At 41.7% G+C, this 15793-nt stretch overlaps 1 protein-coding gene across 4 annotated transcripts in view; it reads left to right on the top strand.

The window, feature by feature from the left end:
* Positions 1-557: 557 nt before the first annotated feature.
* Positions 558-15793, top strand: part of LOC111266600 (uncharacterized) — a 94291-nt gene continuing 79055 nt past the window's right edge. For 2 of the 4 annotated variants that reach the window (XM_022844210.2, XM_022844211.2), the window contains exon 1: positions 572-1303. The gene's annotated coding sequence lies outside the window, so the exon portion shown is untranslated. Of the gene's footprint in view, positions 1304-15793 lie in introns of all 4 variants that reach the window. The other 2 variants (XM_086970965.1, XM_022844212.2) reach the window with 2 other exon arrangements.

The raw sequence follows: 15793 nt of genomic DNA on the forward strand, positions 1-15793 counted from the left end.
CCGTCTTTTATTCGCAATTTTTTTTTTGTTGCCTGCCCGTATTTCTTCCAACTTCTCCGTTTCTCTTGAAGTGCGCTGGCTGCAGTGTTCGTTATTTTTCGTTGCCGTTATCACCGTTCTGCTTGGTTCTGATGCGTAACAGTTGCATGACTCTGTAGCTATCGTAGCCGTTGCTTCGTTGCCAGGTCGCTGCCGAAGTCAAATGCTGCCGGTATTGGGGGATTGATTCTGCGACTGCAGTTCTGTTGCTATTCGTGGCCAGACAACGGTAACGATAACAGCGGCAACGGCGATTGCGGTGTACGTTGCCGGATCGGTCCTTCTTGTATGGCGACGGCCGTGCTTGAGCGCCGGCGCTCGCACCGATCGCGCGCGGCCTTGGCGCCGATTGTGGCGCCCCCTACGTCACGCTCCACTCGCCGCCACGGCCGTGTCACTGTGAGTGGACGGGCGATGGATGCGATCGTTGCTGCTGCGGGAGAAAGAGCAAAAGCAGTAGCGGCGGCGGCGGCGGCGGTGGCGGCAGCAGCGGCGGCTGTGGCGGCAGCAGCAGCGGCGGGACCAGCGGCACGAGGGAGACAATCAGAAGCCCGTAAGCCGCTGTGATGCTGTGACCTGTTGCCGCCGCGTTGACGGTGGTGGTTATCTGGTGGCGTTTACTACCGCTGTAGTCGTTCGGCACTGTTTTGATGCTTTTTAGTACTGCTATTGATTACTGCTATTCACCATCGGAGCCAGCGCTACAAGTAAAGAGCACTGGGGGACAACATCGCCTTATAGTTGAGTTGTACACTCTGATCCGTTCTGATTGTGTGTTCTTCGAGCTGTAGTTTATATATAAATGAATTTTGGTGTTACAGCCAGTTAAGCCATTTGGTTTGTTTTAGGCGGTTCGACAGGGTTGCTGTGTATGTGCTTAAGCTGTTCTCGAATGTTGTGCGATCGATGACAACTTTTACGCTCTCCGATCCAGTAAATCTGATAGCGCAAACGGCTGATGATGTGGTAAAATCTCTGGATCGTCATTTTAGTCAGCTTGTTACTACTCTGATTGTTGTATTTTTGTGACGTGATATATACACAAATGATCTTGTGATTGCCTCTACCGTCAACAATGTGGATTCCCTTAGCCGTACAAATGGATTTTTAGTAGCGGCATAGTGAAGTTTGTTTGTGGCTGATCTTCCGCTATTCACAGCAGTAGGATTTAAATGTGTTAGAGTTTTGCATGACAGAATAATCAACGATAGCATCTACGATAGTAGTCGCCAGGTACAACAGTGTTTGAGAAGCAACGTTCGTGGTGAGTATGGTCACAGGTTATATGGACGCACGCTTGACTATGCTTAAATCATTAGGACATACAGTCGTAAAGAATGAACATCACATGTAATGTTTGTAACAAACATAGTACGTCATAAATACACACCCAGGTAGCAGTTTGGTAAATAATGAAATATTTTTCAAAAAAACGATAAATAATTACGACAGCTGCCACGCGCGAATATGACGTCTATTTTTGTGTGCCTATATGCAGCCTTGTGTTGGGTCTGTCTTCATAGCAGCTTAAATTATTGAAAAAAAAGTAAATGAAGTTTTATGTGTCAAAAAGAATAAAAGGCTACATATAGTTTATTTGAATGTGGAGCTGAATTTAAATACTGAGTTCTATGTCGTAGAAGAGGAATATGGGCAAACGAGATAGCGTTTCATTACATCAAAACGTACTTAAGGCTTCCTATCGTGTGAACAAACTTAAAAGTCAGGTTTAAGGCAAAGTTCCTATCGACTCAGAGCGTATTATCTTTCTAATCTAAAATCATCCGGTGATATAGGAACAAAATTCAGACATCAATCATAGCTTGGACAAAGTTAAAATACGTGCCAGAAACACGAAGAAGTAGTTTCTGTTGCTACAAGGATTTTTGCTTCACCGCCTGCAACCGAGATTGGGCTTTTTCTTTTCTGCCAAAATCACTAAGCTTCGACAATGGATCTAGCTTTTCGCTATAGTCATCCATTTAGAATATTGCGAATGACGCTGATAATGATAACGAACATAGTATCTGACAAATCTCGATAACAAATTCTAGATCGTTAAACAGAGATCCGACCAACTTGTAGTAAAAGTTTCCTAAACTGAAATAAAATATAGGGTTCACTGGTTTTAGGCTTTATTAGATTTACTAAATCAGTAGAAATAATTAAGAAGACGGTTACCTTGTACAAACTTCTAGCAGAACATTAACTGGTTTACCTTAGTTTATCACAAACTGAAATATAACTCATCCCTGCTTCCATACTTTACCTAGCCGATAACACTTTCAGGATAAGCGCTTGCGGTCAATTGATCAGAGTCAGTTAATTCGTTTATAATATTTCATTGTTCGAAAGCTTGACCATGTTTAGAAACGTACATGGCTTATATCATCTACTCCCTGATCGACCGACACAGAAAAGAGTCAAAAATCCAGTGTGTATTTCCCATTTATTTTCATCTCCTCTGTATTCCACAGGAAGTGTTCACCGTACCAATGCACTACCACACAAATGAGGTTAGCTTCGAATTATCTCCCAAAATTTGCTGCGGGTAGCTGAACCGGTCATTTTAGTGCTCTTTTCACCCTGGGCTCTGTGTCTCGAGTTTTACGTTTCATCAGACAGATGGCTGGCTGGCTAGCTGGCTGGTTGGTTCCCAGCACGAAACGAAGTCTGTTTATGTCCGGGTTTGAATCAGGACCACAACGTGTCCCTAAGATTAGTACGCAAATTCTCATTTTGACCTGATCGAACACAATCTATTGATGCTCGGTGATAGCTTCGGATCACGAAGTGGCAAATGTATGCAAGGAGTAACGAGTCTATCGTAATCGACAAAAAGTTCTCTGACAAACGGAAAGGTTTAGTTGTTGTAATTCTGCATATACAAGAGAGGCGAGTGGTTGCTAATTGCCCCGTCCTTAAATTGGTAATACCCTATAAAACATATTTAGACGGCGCGGCGATATTTTCGGTTACTTCTGGCTTGGCTTGCTAGTGATATTGTTTTAGAAGCTTTATATTAGAAATGTGTGAAAGCGATAAGTGCGCTGAATGATAAATTTAACTAGAATGGCATATGAGGAACGACATGATTGGTTCTTAGTTCTTTCACAGCAGTAGAAAGTAGGGAGAAACACAAAGGACCAGCATAACATTAAAGTGTCTAAGAAACATGTAAATTCTATAGAAAAGCATAACGTTTGTGTCTGTCTGCGCATGTGTGCATATGTAAATGAGTCGTTGGTTCATAGTTCCACTGCTCCGAAAATGGTCTGCAGAAGAGACCTTTTCAATAAAATTGAGTCACCCTACCGCTAGTGCTGCCGCTATAACAACGACATCATTTTTACCACGGTTGCAACGACGTTAGCCCCCGCCCAGTCCAGCTCCTCCGCTGCTGTTCCCTTCAGTTATGATAGCATAGTACGCATGTGATCGCAGAATAGGGTTAAACGATAGGTGACTTCATAGAAACCGCGGCTAGAACGCTTTGGCAGCAATCGGCTACTCGCAGTGTTAGATTGCAATAGGCAACTGGTAGATTTTAGATGACGAACAGACCGACCTGTGCCGGCTTTACTCCCTTCCCAAGTTCGTGTTGACTCCTGCATGACTCATGACGTGCTTATTCCTTTATCCACGCTCCTCGTCAGTTGTTCGGTGCGAATTCATTTTCGTTAACGCCTTCATCACTCTCATCATGATCATTAACTTCATCAGCTGTCTCCTTTCACACAGCCGTTGTTGAGTCGGTTCGGCTTATGCCGTTCTTCGGTTTCTAACGCGCTACCGTGTTGTCTATACGCCTGGATAATTGTCTTAATGTCGCGTACTAGAGACGGTAGAGATGTTTATCATACGGATACACACAAACGCAGCCATACAAAACACACATTTTACAGTTTCGTCAGATGACGGCGATAATTGTATTGATGCTGACGAACAAACGAGGCAAACCACAGCCGGCATTGGCGAAATCGACCGTCTCTAGAAATGACAAACAAATATACTAGAAAGGGAATTCTCAAGGCACCACATGGAAGAGCATTAAGTTTTCAAAGTTGGTAAATTTTTTAAGTTCAACCTATCCACATGTAATGCATGGATGCTAATTATAATAAAAAATAATTATAGTAATTGGAACATTGCTACTCTTAGATTTACATGTATAATAATTCTAATAGCTAAAAAAAATACTCGTCGGGTTTCTGGCGCTGAAAGCAGCCGACAGCTAGTTATGTTTTCGGTAGGGCAAAATGAATATCTGTCACCGTATTGTATTGCCAGTGGGCCAAATATCTGTGTTGCATAATGAATTCGGTAGAATATGTACCGAAGGTGAGAACGCTAGAAGAAGGCACCTGGGATAAATGATACAATGTGTCTATAAGTAAACAAGTTCAATTGTGGATTATTCATTTTTAAGATATATTCATTTTAAAATAAATGCTTTTTGAGCGGTTGTGGTGTCTTCTACTTGAACTGCGTCAAACAATTCCCAATTCCGATCCGGGAACAGCAATATGGGGCACCATCCCTAACGTGGAAAGCCTAGACTGCGCAACTCGCTAGAGGGCTCGGGTACTACCTCACACATCTCATTACGGGTCGTGTCGATTTTCAAAGCTATCTTTACAAAACTGATGAATCTCAGTCGGATATCTGTAACCTGTGCACTGCAGGCTTAATAGCTACACACTACAGGCAGGCGAGCTGTTACTCGCACTAGAAGAAAACACATGAGAGGAAAAATGAGGTTGTCCCTAGCAAACGGCATGAGGGTGTTCACACCCTTCTCTATCGAGGCCACGAAAGTGTTTAGTGATAAGTAAGACTTCAATTAGGAAGTCTTGAGAGAAAAACAACGGCCCATGAAGTTAACGACAAAGTAAACAGCAGACGACATTTTCACGGGATGCACGGGGCACGGATCATACTCGAGTGCAGGGAGCTAACTCGCCAGGGGAGGTGGGAAACTTTCAAAGTGCTCCGACATGATGATATGTTGGCGCTAACTACTCCTGAATATCTGAGCTGATTCGGAGTGAACCTTGAAAGATGAGTTGAGAATCAGTGAGTAGTGGCCTCAACGTGAATAAGTCTAATCGATGACGCTGAGCCTAACGCTAAGCCCAAACAAGTTAACCGTTATCCTCTAGTGGTGCTGGTCGTACGAAAACTGGTAATCAAACTTTCTATAAAAAGAAAATTATTTGATGTGCGACATTCAATGTGAACGGCATACAAGTGATCACAAATACATTCAACTGAGGAAGATTAGAAACTGAATAACGTCTATAGCAAGTATAGTTCGTAATAAAGAGTCGCACTTGCTTGTGCCATGTTTGTGTGTAAACGATAGCAGTCTCAAATTCATTCAGTGGTCTGAGCGTGATGATGAGCACGCGGCATAACACAGAAATAGAACCTGCAAGCGCGGCAAATTTTAACTGATCGTTTTGAAGTAGGTATACACTTGCTGCTATGTATATACGTCAGATGCTTTGTAAAAAAAACTCGTAAGTAAAACGATCTCGACTGCTGAACGTGACTGGCATGTCTTGGCCAACCGCAACTGTCGCAAAAGTCTGTAAACTGGGTGTGCATGAACATTTGCAGCCAAAACAATTTAAAATCGAAATACCTTGGCTTATTATGTCTGTTCGTTCGTTCAGTGTGGTCGCGATGAGGATGCATGTGTGTGCCGGGTAGTGTAGAAACAATAGAACACAGAACATCGCCAACCCCCAAGTGAGCGGTAACACCCCCGCCCCCTAAACACAAACAACGATATCGTCATTTATTTCTGTCTTGGCTAATGGCACGCGTTTACTTGGTATGCTGTGCTCTAATGTGTCCATTGATCTTTGCTCTTGCCGTTATATATCTATACGATCGTCATACGTAGGCTTATTCGAATCGATTATCTAGAACAACAGGCATGCAAATCTGTCTTAAGTCCTATTTCGACTTGTGTTAGTTTTGCCACGACGGGATCATTGTTTAAATTTTTTATTGTCGGTAGGTGCTTCTCTATAATCACTGATAAGACACTATTTTGCTTTAATGTATTGAAAAATGGAGCAAACTTCAATCTACATAGATTAAAATTAAATTTGATATAAAATTTTGATCATAAGGCCTTGCATTCGGCCACAATCCTGCTATGGCACCGCCAGTCTGTCTGTTGGCTAACCTGTAATTGCGTAGGACAGATAATGGCGGTATTCATTTAGCTATCCACCATGCGTATGCACAGAAACGTAAGGATGCAATACAACAACACAATTGTACGAAAGAAGAAAATTACCTCCAATATGCGACATGTAAAAGAGCACAGGGCGAGCAACTGAGTTGTGTAGGATAGGTCTAAGAACACGGTAATAATTTTTTTGACAGATCTATTTCTATCGCCGGCCTGCCCATTAGTAGGCGCTATATCGAGAACGGAACACATCTTCCGGCTCTGACCCAGTGGGTTATGACGTATAAGTACAATAATGCTGAACGATTCCAACAGTGTTTTTACACATGAATAACCAAAGGAATCAATCGCTTTCTGACTCATTCCGCTTCAACGAGTTCCTCCAGCGTTTCTATATGCTGGGCATTTTTTCAAACTAAATTTTCTACGGCGCTCATAATAACGGAACTGACGAAAAAGTATCATTAGCAAAGGTAACTAACTAGCTTGTATCTAGAACCATAGGGCAATATGATGCACTGGAATCAGCGCTTCTATTATTACCAAATAAAGTGAAATGAAAAGCTGGGGTTCGTACCGCAGCTTTTCAAACTAAGTAGACTATTTAAGGAGTAGATAATTTATGATTCAATGCCTAATTATAGTCAATTGCGTTATGCAAATAGCCTAAGTTGCTGCTTTCTGTTTATCGCATCGTCTATGCGTACTGCAAAGGCCTTAGGTGATAAAGTCCGCTTTCCATCTGAGTGTCGAAAAGCCTATTGTTCATCATAACCATCATGCCGATGGTCAATCTCTTGAGATTGCCACACGTAGTCATAAATTCTATTAATCTGTATGATCTTACAAAAAAAATGGCGACATACACTTTGAACTATTCTCTCATAGACATTATCTTAGAAAATGTTGAGCTTCTGTACGATAACGGAATAAACAATGAAGCTACTCCTTGATTATTGCTTATGATTGTGACTTTTATCATGATTATTTTGTTATCGTTCTGCACCTGGGACTCCTGATGGAGCCTAGTGCACGATCCTTGTTGATACCGCATACGATAATGTGGTTCTTTTACAAAAACTCGTCTAACATACTATGTATATCTTTAATATGTTTCATTATTATAGTAGATGTACATCGTCAGCCGCATGTATGCGTTACTGGCATGTTTTTATATCAGTTATTTGTTCGAGGCTTCAATTTCCACAGAAGCAGTGGCGGGTCTGCAGTTCCGCCATCCCACGCACGGGTCAATTGCAAATCTGTTATCGCTAACGATAGCCGATAGCGCTCTGTTATTACTCATGTATCGAACGGCATGGCATACTTTCATGCATCTAGTGCCAATGCCGAAACCAAGGAACTATAAATAATCGAACGCGTCGATATACGTATGTATGTATTTACATGAGTGTTTATGTGTATTTGTTTGTCTGCCTGTACATGCTCAATAAACGAAACTTCACACTTCACGTCACAACTCGCTAGCCGGACGGCCCAGTCATTTGCACTGTATATATAGTTCAATAATTCTATACGTGCAGGCATGGAGACGCGGAGCGTGTCAGCAGATCAGAGAGTATCACTGCTAAATGGTTTTGTCGTTTGTGCTTGGTACTGATGACCCGTAGACAGGGTATCTTGTCGCATGGCAAACGAAAAGCGCCCCGGCCTCGACTGTGATAGCCGATAATGGAAACAGCTCATGCGTTAGAGTCATAGCAGCGAATGTTACTAGCCGTAGTAACGGATCTCCAGTACAATACAATATTAGCATTACAACAAGGGCAGCGGCAGCATAGGCAGAGCCGAACTCAGCGGATAATCCAGCGACGATATGGCCAACACATGACGATAGGGCGCAGTAAAATAGGCTTACCCACTAAAAATGGCCTGGCTTACTTCCTTTCAAGGATCTCTGTCTTACAGAGCGAAGCTGTTACTGGAAGAGGATAAAAATGAGCTGGACTATTCATACGACTATTCCTGGAGCATGCGGAAAGGTACTGTATTTGTAGAAGAGGTACATCAAGGACGTCGGATCGAGTCATAGGGAAGTAGATTTTGTTTAAACGCAAACGAAACGATCTCTATCGAACAACTAAGAATAACTAGGTGTCTAATAGTTAGCGATAAGTGATCTTGGGTAGGTGGCCAAAACTGGTCTAATAACCCAATTCAAAAAGGATCACTATCGGTATGATCTATAATTTAGCGAGTAGAGACGCCAACGTCTGCGAAGATTTATTTTACAACATCTACGGCGTTATGCAGCGACCGTTATCATTCGACTTCATTTAAATGCTATCAGAAGGATGCTATGGCAGTAAACATAGCATTTAGCGCTGACTTTTCATATGTTTCTCTATGTGAGGCAATATTTGGCTGATTATAAACTTCTTTTTAGAAACTACCGCTGTCGGTCATCTGAGTTTTGCTGACGACCCATTTGAATTCCATTGTTGTAGTTAGCGTGAAGGACGACGCCGCACACGGAACACGATCTATAATTCGGTCGTGTGCCAGCTAGTAAGTCCTGCTACGAAGTGTGTACCATAGGCTGCCAAAGACATGAAATTACTACGGCATAATAGTATGTACATTAATGTAGACAGATAAAACGGGTGTTCGCCGTTGCCTCTAGCAGAGCTAGCTAGCATTGCGTCACATACGGTAGGGCTTTATTGGCATAACATGCATTTTGCAAAATCAAAGCAATCTTTGTTGGCTTCTCTATCATTTGTAGATTTCGTTGAAGGAAAACTGTCACCGCATTAAATATCTACTATACAATGATAAGTGTCATATCAAATAAATTACGAAAGTATCATACGTGTGTTCCACGATAACAAAATTTTAGCCATGCGTACGTTCCCGCACTTCAGCGTTAACCATACAACACAATATACCTGAATATATATACTGCAGGTATCTATCTGTCGTTACCACACCGGTTTCAGCTTTTCAAAAATCCCGTTTACAGACTCTGCGTTGCCCGTTTTTTATTCGGTGTCTGTTTCCAAGGTCTCACTGATCGATCGTTTATAAATAATAGAATATATATCCACAGTAAACAAACGTTACATTTCCAGTAGTCATTTTTTACAAATGTGTGCATCAATAGCGACACATCAAGGTGTTAGGCAAGGTCGCTGGGCTACCAATAGTGTTCATCGTGTTCTGTAACAGACAAACGCAATCAGCCGTAGAAGAAGCCCGTTTCAATTACGTGTTGCGCTGCCGAATCGTGCACCTTCGTAGATAGATGAAGGTCTTCAAGAAAGCCCGAGCTCCCCTTACGCGTCGTACGATTTGATGCTCCAAAGTTAACATTCTTTTCGGCTTCGTAACACACGACCCTTTGCTGACAGAGAATACTCGCAGCGATTAAGATGCGTCGCGTACCACTTGTTACAGTTAAAAACCGATTAAATTTTAACTAATCCGAGCAAGTTAAGGGCTGCCCTTGAAAGAGAGCAAGTTTCTCCTGCGTACCCAAAGGTATGCTAGGATCAAACATTTCCACTGGCCTTCCAAAGGCTTCCTTCGATTTTTGCACTTCGTTCGATTATTCGAGCTCGCGTCGGAAGCAATAGATATCACATGAACGAAAACATTACATATACATTTACATGGGCACCTGTGTTCAGCGTACTTTTTCCACCTTCCAGTTTTTTTTGGTAGTCACTGGCGTGATAGTTCGGACGTCCGACACGAATCAGAATATAACCGTGTATGCGACACGGAGAAGGTTGGATGCCTGGACAATGTCACAGAATATTTTTAACTCGGTAGCCTCTTTTAGCCCTTGGGGCCGTTTCACTCAAGCTTACAGCTGGCAGCTAAGCGTTCTACCGCGAAAAGGAAATTCAATCTGTCGGTAATAACGAACGACGAAAAGACTCTCATCACATCACATAACAGCCTGCGTATTTCCTAAGCAGTTTGGAAATTCTATTTTCTGTCACTAATGATGCAACCAAGCTACTTCGTAGAAGATAGTATCTGTATAGACTGGTCGAGAATATTTAAGGCAGGGGTGAATTAATTAAGGGGCCTAATTCGTTGGCGATCCACTTGGATTAGTAAAGAAAGAACGGAGGCCATATTAGGTCTAACCGGGTGCGGTCTAAGGCGGCAGAATGAAGTCTGGGTGGAGAAGTATTCCGTACACGATCGACAACGCTAAATATCTGCAATACGCAGCTAGCAGGAAGATTTGCTCAATTGGACTTCTCATAGGGTTACGAAGCAACGTTACGAATGTCTCGAGCAGCGCACAGACAATAAAAGAGAAGATGGTTTAGCAGTACAAAGACAACAACAATCAGAAACTGACAGAAAGAAATACTTTTTAGATATTTCTATGAACATCTTCTGTTGACGTCGAAATGTAAACGAACGACAGTACAAAACGTTGAAGATCTAACGGATGTCAGCGAGGTCACATGTTGTCGTACCGTTGAAAATCACTTGGCTGACGAGTAATTTTGTAACTCTATCTAGTTAGCTCAGATCGGTAGAAGTTTCGGTTTCCTGAAAATTCAGCATTGACTTGGAAAAGGTAGGACAACACTAGACGCAAAAGTGTCTATATGAATGGAAAACGGTGCGATGATGAATGGAAATAGTAATTAAACGCCTATTAGGTTTGACATAATGATACTCGTAGGTAAGACTATATGGTTACACTGTGGCGTATCACGTCTCTCTGGTTCAGTCTAGTTTTTTTCATTTCATTCATTGTTGATCTTTCAGAAAATAAAAACCAACTTTTGCTCGAATGACAAACGACGTCGATCTTTATTTTCGCGTGTACGATCATTCTATTCTATTTGAGAAAGCTATGTTTGAGAACAACGGACGCGTAACGATAGAATTAAGGAAGGACACACTCGGAATGGGTCAATAAACGTAACCAGTTGGAGTCTGCTTGTCGTTGGCAGCCATGACCGCTACAAACCGCACCAAACATTTTCTGAATGACTCTACTCTAGCTCGTTATCGTATCTTGCTAGCGGTGGGGATCAGGTATTTCTTGCTTAAACGTATTTTGCACGACCATTGGGAACGGTAAGCGTTGCTTACTTAGCTCTTCTACCCCTTAAATTGTTCAGATAAAGATTGTCTCCAAGCTCAACCGGTTCTCATATGGCAGCAGCAGTACGATCTTACAACTAACGTTGTATAGATTGCTTGCGATAATAGGCGTGTTAGTATTCTAGTGTTTTTTTCAAAATGCTACGAAAATATATATATTTTTTTAGGATTCTGCATAGTTTACAACTGATCTCGAACATGCTCCCAAACGTTTCCGAAGACCTCTTTGTCATTAGTTCGTAATCTACAAACACAAACAGACAAAAATTTACATGGTGACTAGATACTTAGTCATCTACTTCATCTGTATGTATTATGTTAGAAAAAATATTTTAGCAAATTACTTATCTCTTCAAATACAAATATATACAAAATAATACATCTGTTAATATGCATAGATATAGCCCCTCATATACATGTGTAGATGATAATGGCACCGGCAGTGATAATGTAGTAGCATAGACAGTGGCATAGCAACGAAACATGGCGGAAGAAAGCCTAATTGGCCAACGTTCTATACCTCGACACAGCCGAGCCAGTCAGCTATAGTTGCGGTATTACAGTATTGTACTAAATGTGGTAACGTAATATAAAGCTCCTTAAACCCGTTGTTGTCTTGGCGTTATCGTCGTGTAAATTGTCATAGTCGGCGCCGTTGTAGCAGCGGTTACTAGTCGCTATGGTGCTGAAGTAGTATGCCTCGCTTCCGTTCGTAGATAGGACTGGTACGTATCGGTGTTGACTGACATCTGTGTTGTTTAGCTTTGTCGCTAGCGACAAGAGCTCGTAAGCTATTAAATACGGAATAAAATAAAAATAGATGAATAGGTCAGTAGAAAACAACCGTTCGACAAGCCGTCTCTTGGCCTTCTTTTGTTGCCAGATGCAATGCCGTTAATTTCGAAGTTGGTGCGGGCCGTGTGCGAGACCGTGTCTAACACAGGCTGGCACACTCCATGTAAACGTCGTGTACTTCAGCAGAGGCTTGAAGACGGAACTTTTCGTTTAAATTGTCGTCGTTCGCCTCGGTACTTCGCAAAACAGAAGCGTTGCCAGCGTACCACTGAACAGAACCGAAACCTACGAGTGAATCTGCTGACCCCGTTAACAACGAAGGCTGACGAGGAAGTAGTTGAAATCCGCTCCAAAACCAGGAGAGGAGAAAATAGAAGCAGAACGAAGTGAATCGAGATAAAACGGACAAAAAAGAAGCTGGAACAAACGTAAAACAGGCAGAAGCACACCATATCAATGGAGATAGGTAGCGAGGAGGACGCACGCACTGGCTAGCAGTGGCAGCAGCAACTTCAATGGCAGTGCTTTCCAACAGCGAGCAATCCGTTCGAAGAACACAGAAAGAAGGAATGGTCCGTATAAAAAGTAGACCAAGACGGCACCCGTTGTCAATGATGATGATGAAATCGGCGGCGTCGCTTATGATAAGGGTGATGCTGATGGTGGGGCTTGAGGACGCCAGGTCTTCGTTCGTAACGTGAGCACGTTTGCCGTTTGGACTTCCCTCGCCCGCTTACGTTGGTTGGTTGTAGTTGATGACTTTGTGATGAGAGTAACATGATGAGCCAGATCGTGTCAATTATGAACATAGAAATGACGACATTGAATATGATGAAATGAAATCTTCTACGATATACAAGTGAAGATTTTTTCAGACGCCAGATGAAGAATTGAGCTCACTTAGACATCGTTTTCCGAGTAAGGGAAAAATGTTTGCGAAGTCTGAGTGGAACTGCTTAAAGGGCGATTGTGACTGATTGGCCTAGACCCAGTAGAGATGGCTATGTCGAGCGCACTGTCGTTCTCATAAAAGATAGAAGCAAAATTATAAGCGAACATTTTTCACCTTTATCTAGCTCAGCAAATACAAACTCTTGCGATGTTCAGTTGTATATTACTTTACCTGAAAAAAATCTACATAATTAAAGAAATAAATAAATACTTATGGGGAAGTTTGTGTGTACTAATTGTCCATTAATAAAGTATCAGATATGAACTGCAATGAAATGTGATTAAGGCCAAAGTTGTACGCAAGCTATTGACTACCTATGTTTATCGATAGAAATCACGGACAGAAAAACCTGCTTTGATCACATTCTAATATTTGGTTACCTTTTCCAAATGGAAATTATTGACAGATGTCTCCACTCTAATAACGGTCGAGTATCATGTAGCTTCTCTATTTTTCTCCATCTTGCATATTGTTTTCTATAAAGAGACAACTGAAAAGGCTCGTAATAAATAAATTACGTTCACTCGAATAATACTTTTCTATTCAAAATAACGCTGATCGTGTAGGGTTTTGAGGGCTATTCACGATCGTTTATCTGAACGGAACGGCTGATGTCTCCAGGCGGATGAAGCTTTTACGCAAACGAATTGTTTAATTGAATATATATAGACACGACCGTATGGATTCTACCCGGCATTCAGCTGATGCTTTCTGCTGTGATCCGCGACGTGAATGGTATCGAGGCGTGATAGGTCTGATCGTGCTTCACTCAGTATATGTTAAGGCACCGCGTCGCAGTGTGAGGAATTAGAAAAGGTCGTTTATATGTCGCGCTCAGTCAACAATGCCAAATGCGATACATTAAAATTAACTCAACCAAACTATCCAACGCAGAAACTGCAGTTGCAAACAGTAGAATAAACATTACTAAACTAATTAATTGATACATATATCTAAAAAGATTACAATTTACTTAATAATAATAGCGCTTTTTTTTTCTATATCTGTTGGGGTCATTTTCGACCTGAAAGAAATTATCACTTCTGCTAATAGTTCCGCTTCTTCGACTTCGCAGAACTTCGGCTCACTTCATAACTGTGCCACAGAGTAAGTTATGAGCGATGTAATTCATCTAGTTATGGCTTGCCATTTGCAAAGATACTTAACATTCTTCGATAATGTCTCCTTGAATTTTATGATTTCAACCGGAAATCTATGTAAACCAAATAGGGGTCAAACACTTCTCTCTTTATCAAAATTAAGCGACATATTGTATAAAGGCAAATAGAAACGATAGCGATAATGGTAATTTATCGTTTTGGACATTGGTTTTTCTGTGAGAGCTTATGGCGTGAGCAAGTTCAATTTATCAATTACGGTAACGGTAATTAGCGAGCGCTATACAGAGAAAGTCTGTGTGTTTGCACGCGTCGGCAAAAGCTGTTGTAAGGATTCAGCCAGGTATCGTCGTGCCGCGTATATGAGGAGTTAGATGGCGCAAATGTTTCGTGCCCTCGCAAACGGTTTTACCATTAGCAGAATTCGTCAAGGCTGCATTTCATGGCGGCCCACAACAAGCTGACGACTAAACAGAGCTATTGGTGACGCCAAGACGTGCAGAGACATACGATCGCTGGCGTTTCGACGAGTCGCGTCAATGATTGGTGGAATTAATTAAGTCAACTCTGTCACTGCAAATCTGCTATCCCTAACGCGCGCAGTAAAGTTGCAACAGGCGGAAAATTAGGAGTTTGCCAACTATAATTATAGTTCGATAGAGATCAACTAGTCCAGGAGGCCCATAGTATTGTATATTATATCACTATATGACCATACATCAGACGCGGTATCGAATCAACAGTCATCTTTCCACTCACCTAATTGTCCATCGAGCTCAGGCAGGCTTTCTGTACAGGTGACAAGCAGACATCTAAATTAAAACAGTCTGAGGGGCAATAATCGTGCTTGAATAATAACAAAATTTCTTTACCATTAGGTAGCAGCATTTCGTTCAAAAATAAATTTACGTGAACTCATTAGTGGCGTGCCCTTTTTGAAGGTGTTTTTTTTTTCCGCTGGAGAGAAACGAACATGATTGAATGCAAATATACTAACATCACTAGCTGTTATTATAGAATTCGAGATGAATGGGGTTTATGTAGACGACTGTAAAATCTGACAGACCCGGTCCGACAGTAAAAAAAGAAACGGAATGCTTTTTGATTATATCCATTATATTAGTATATTATTAGTACGCGCATTAGACAGGACAGAAATCTGACTAGATACATGTCACAGGTAGCCGATAACCGAGGGTTTACCGAATACTTCACAGGAACTCGGTTGTCATACACTATTAGCAGGTTTTTCCCGTTACCTTTGCCATTGCTGTTGAGTAAATAAAGTATTGTTAAAATCTCCAGAATCGTAGTCCTAAGAATGATCCGGACGTTTCAGTCCCAGGCGCAGGTGACAATTCCCTGTCAGATCATTCTGTATGATAGGTTGCACGATAGTCGCCCCATAACTTCGAACTGCTCGATAAACGAAGGTTTCGACGGGTATTACTACAAAAGCAACTTTAAACTATGAAAAATATTGCAAAGCTACGCCTCGATGCGGCCTATAATTCATGGGACTTGACCCATGGTTTGGAACAATTTAACAATTGACGTCATGTTAGAGTAACCCCGTCTTTT

Source organism: Varroa jacobsoni, unplaced genomic scaffold (genome assembly GCF_002532875.2).
Source record: "Varroa jacobsoni isolate VJ856 unplaced genomic scaffold, vjacob_1.0 scaffold_1101, whole genome shotgun sequence".
Classification (NCBI taxonomy): Eukaryota; Metazoa; Arthropoda; class Arachnida; order Mesostigmata; family Varroidae; genus Varroa; species Varroa jacobsoni.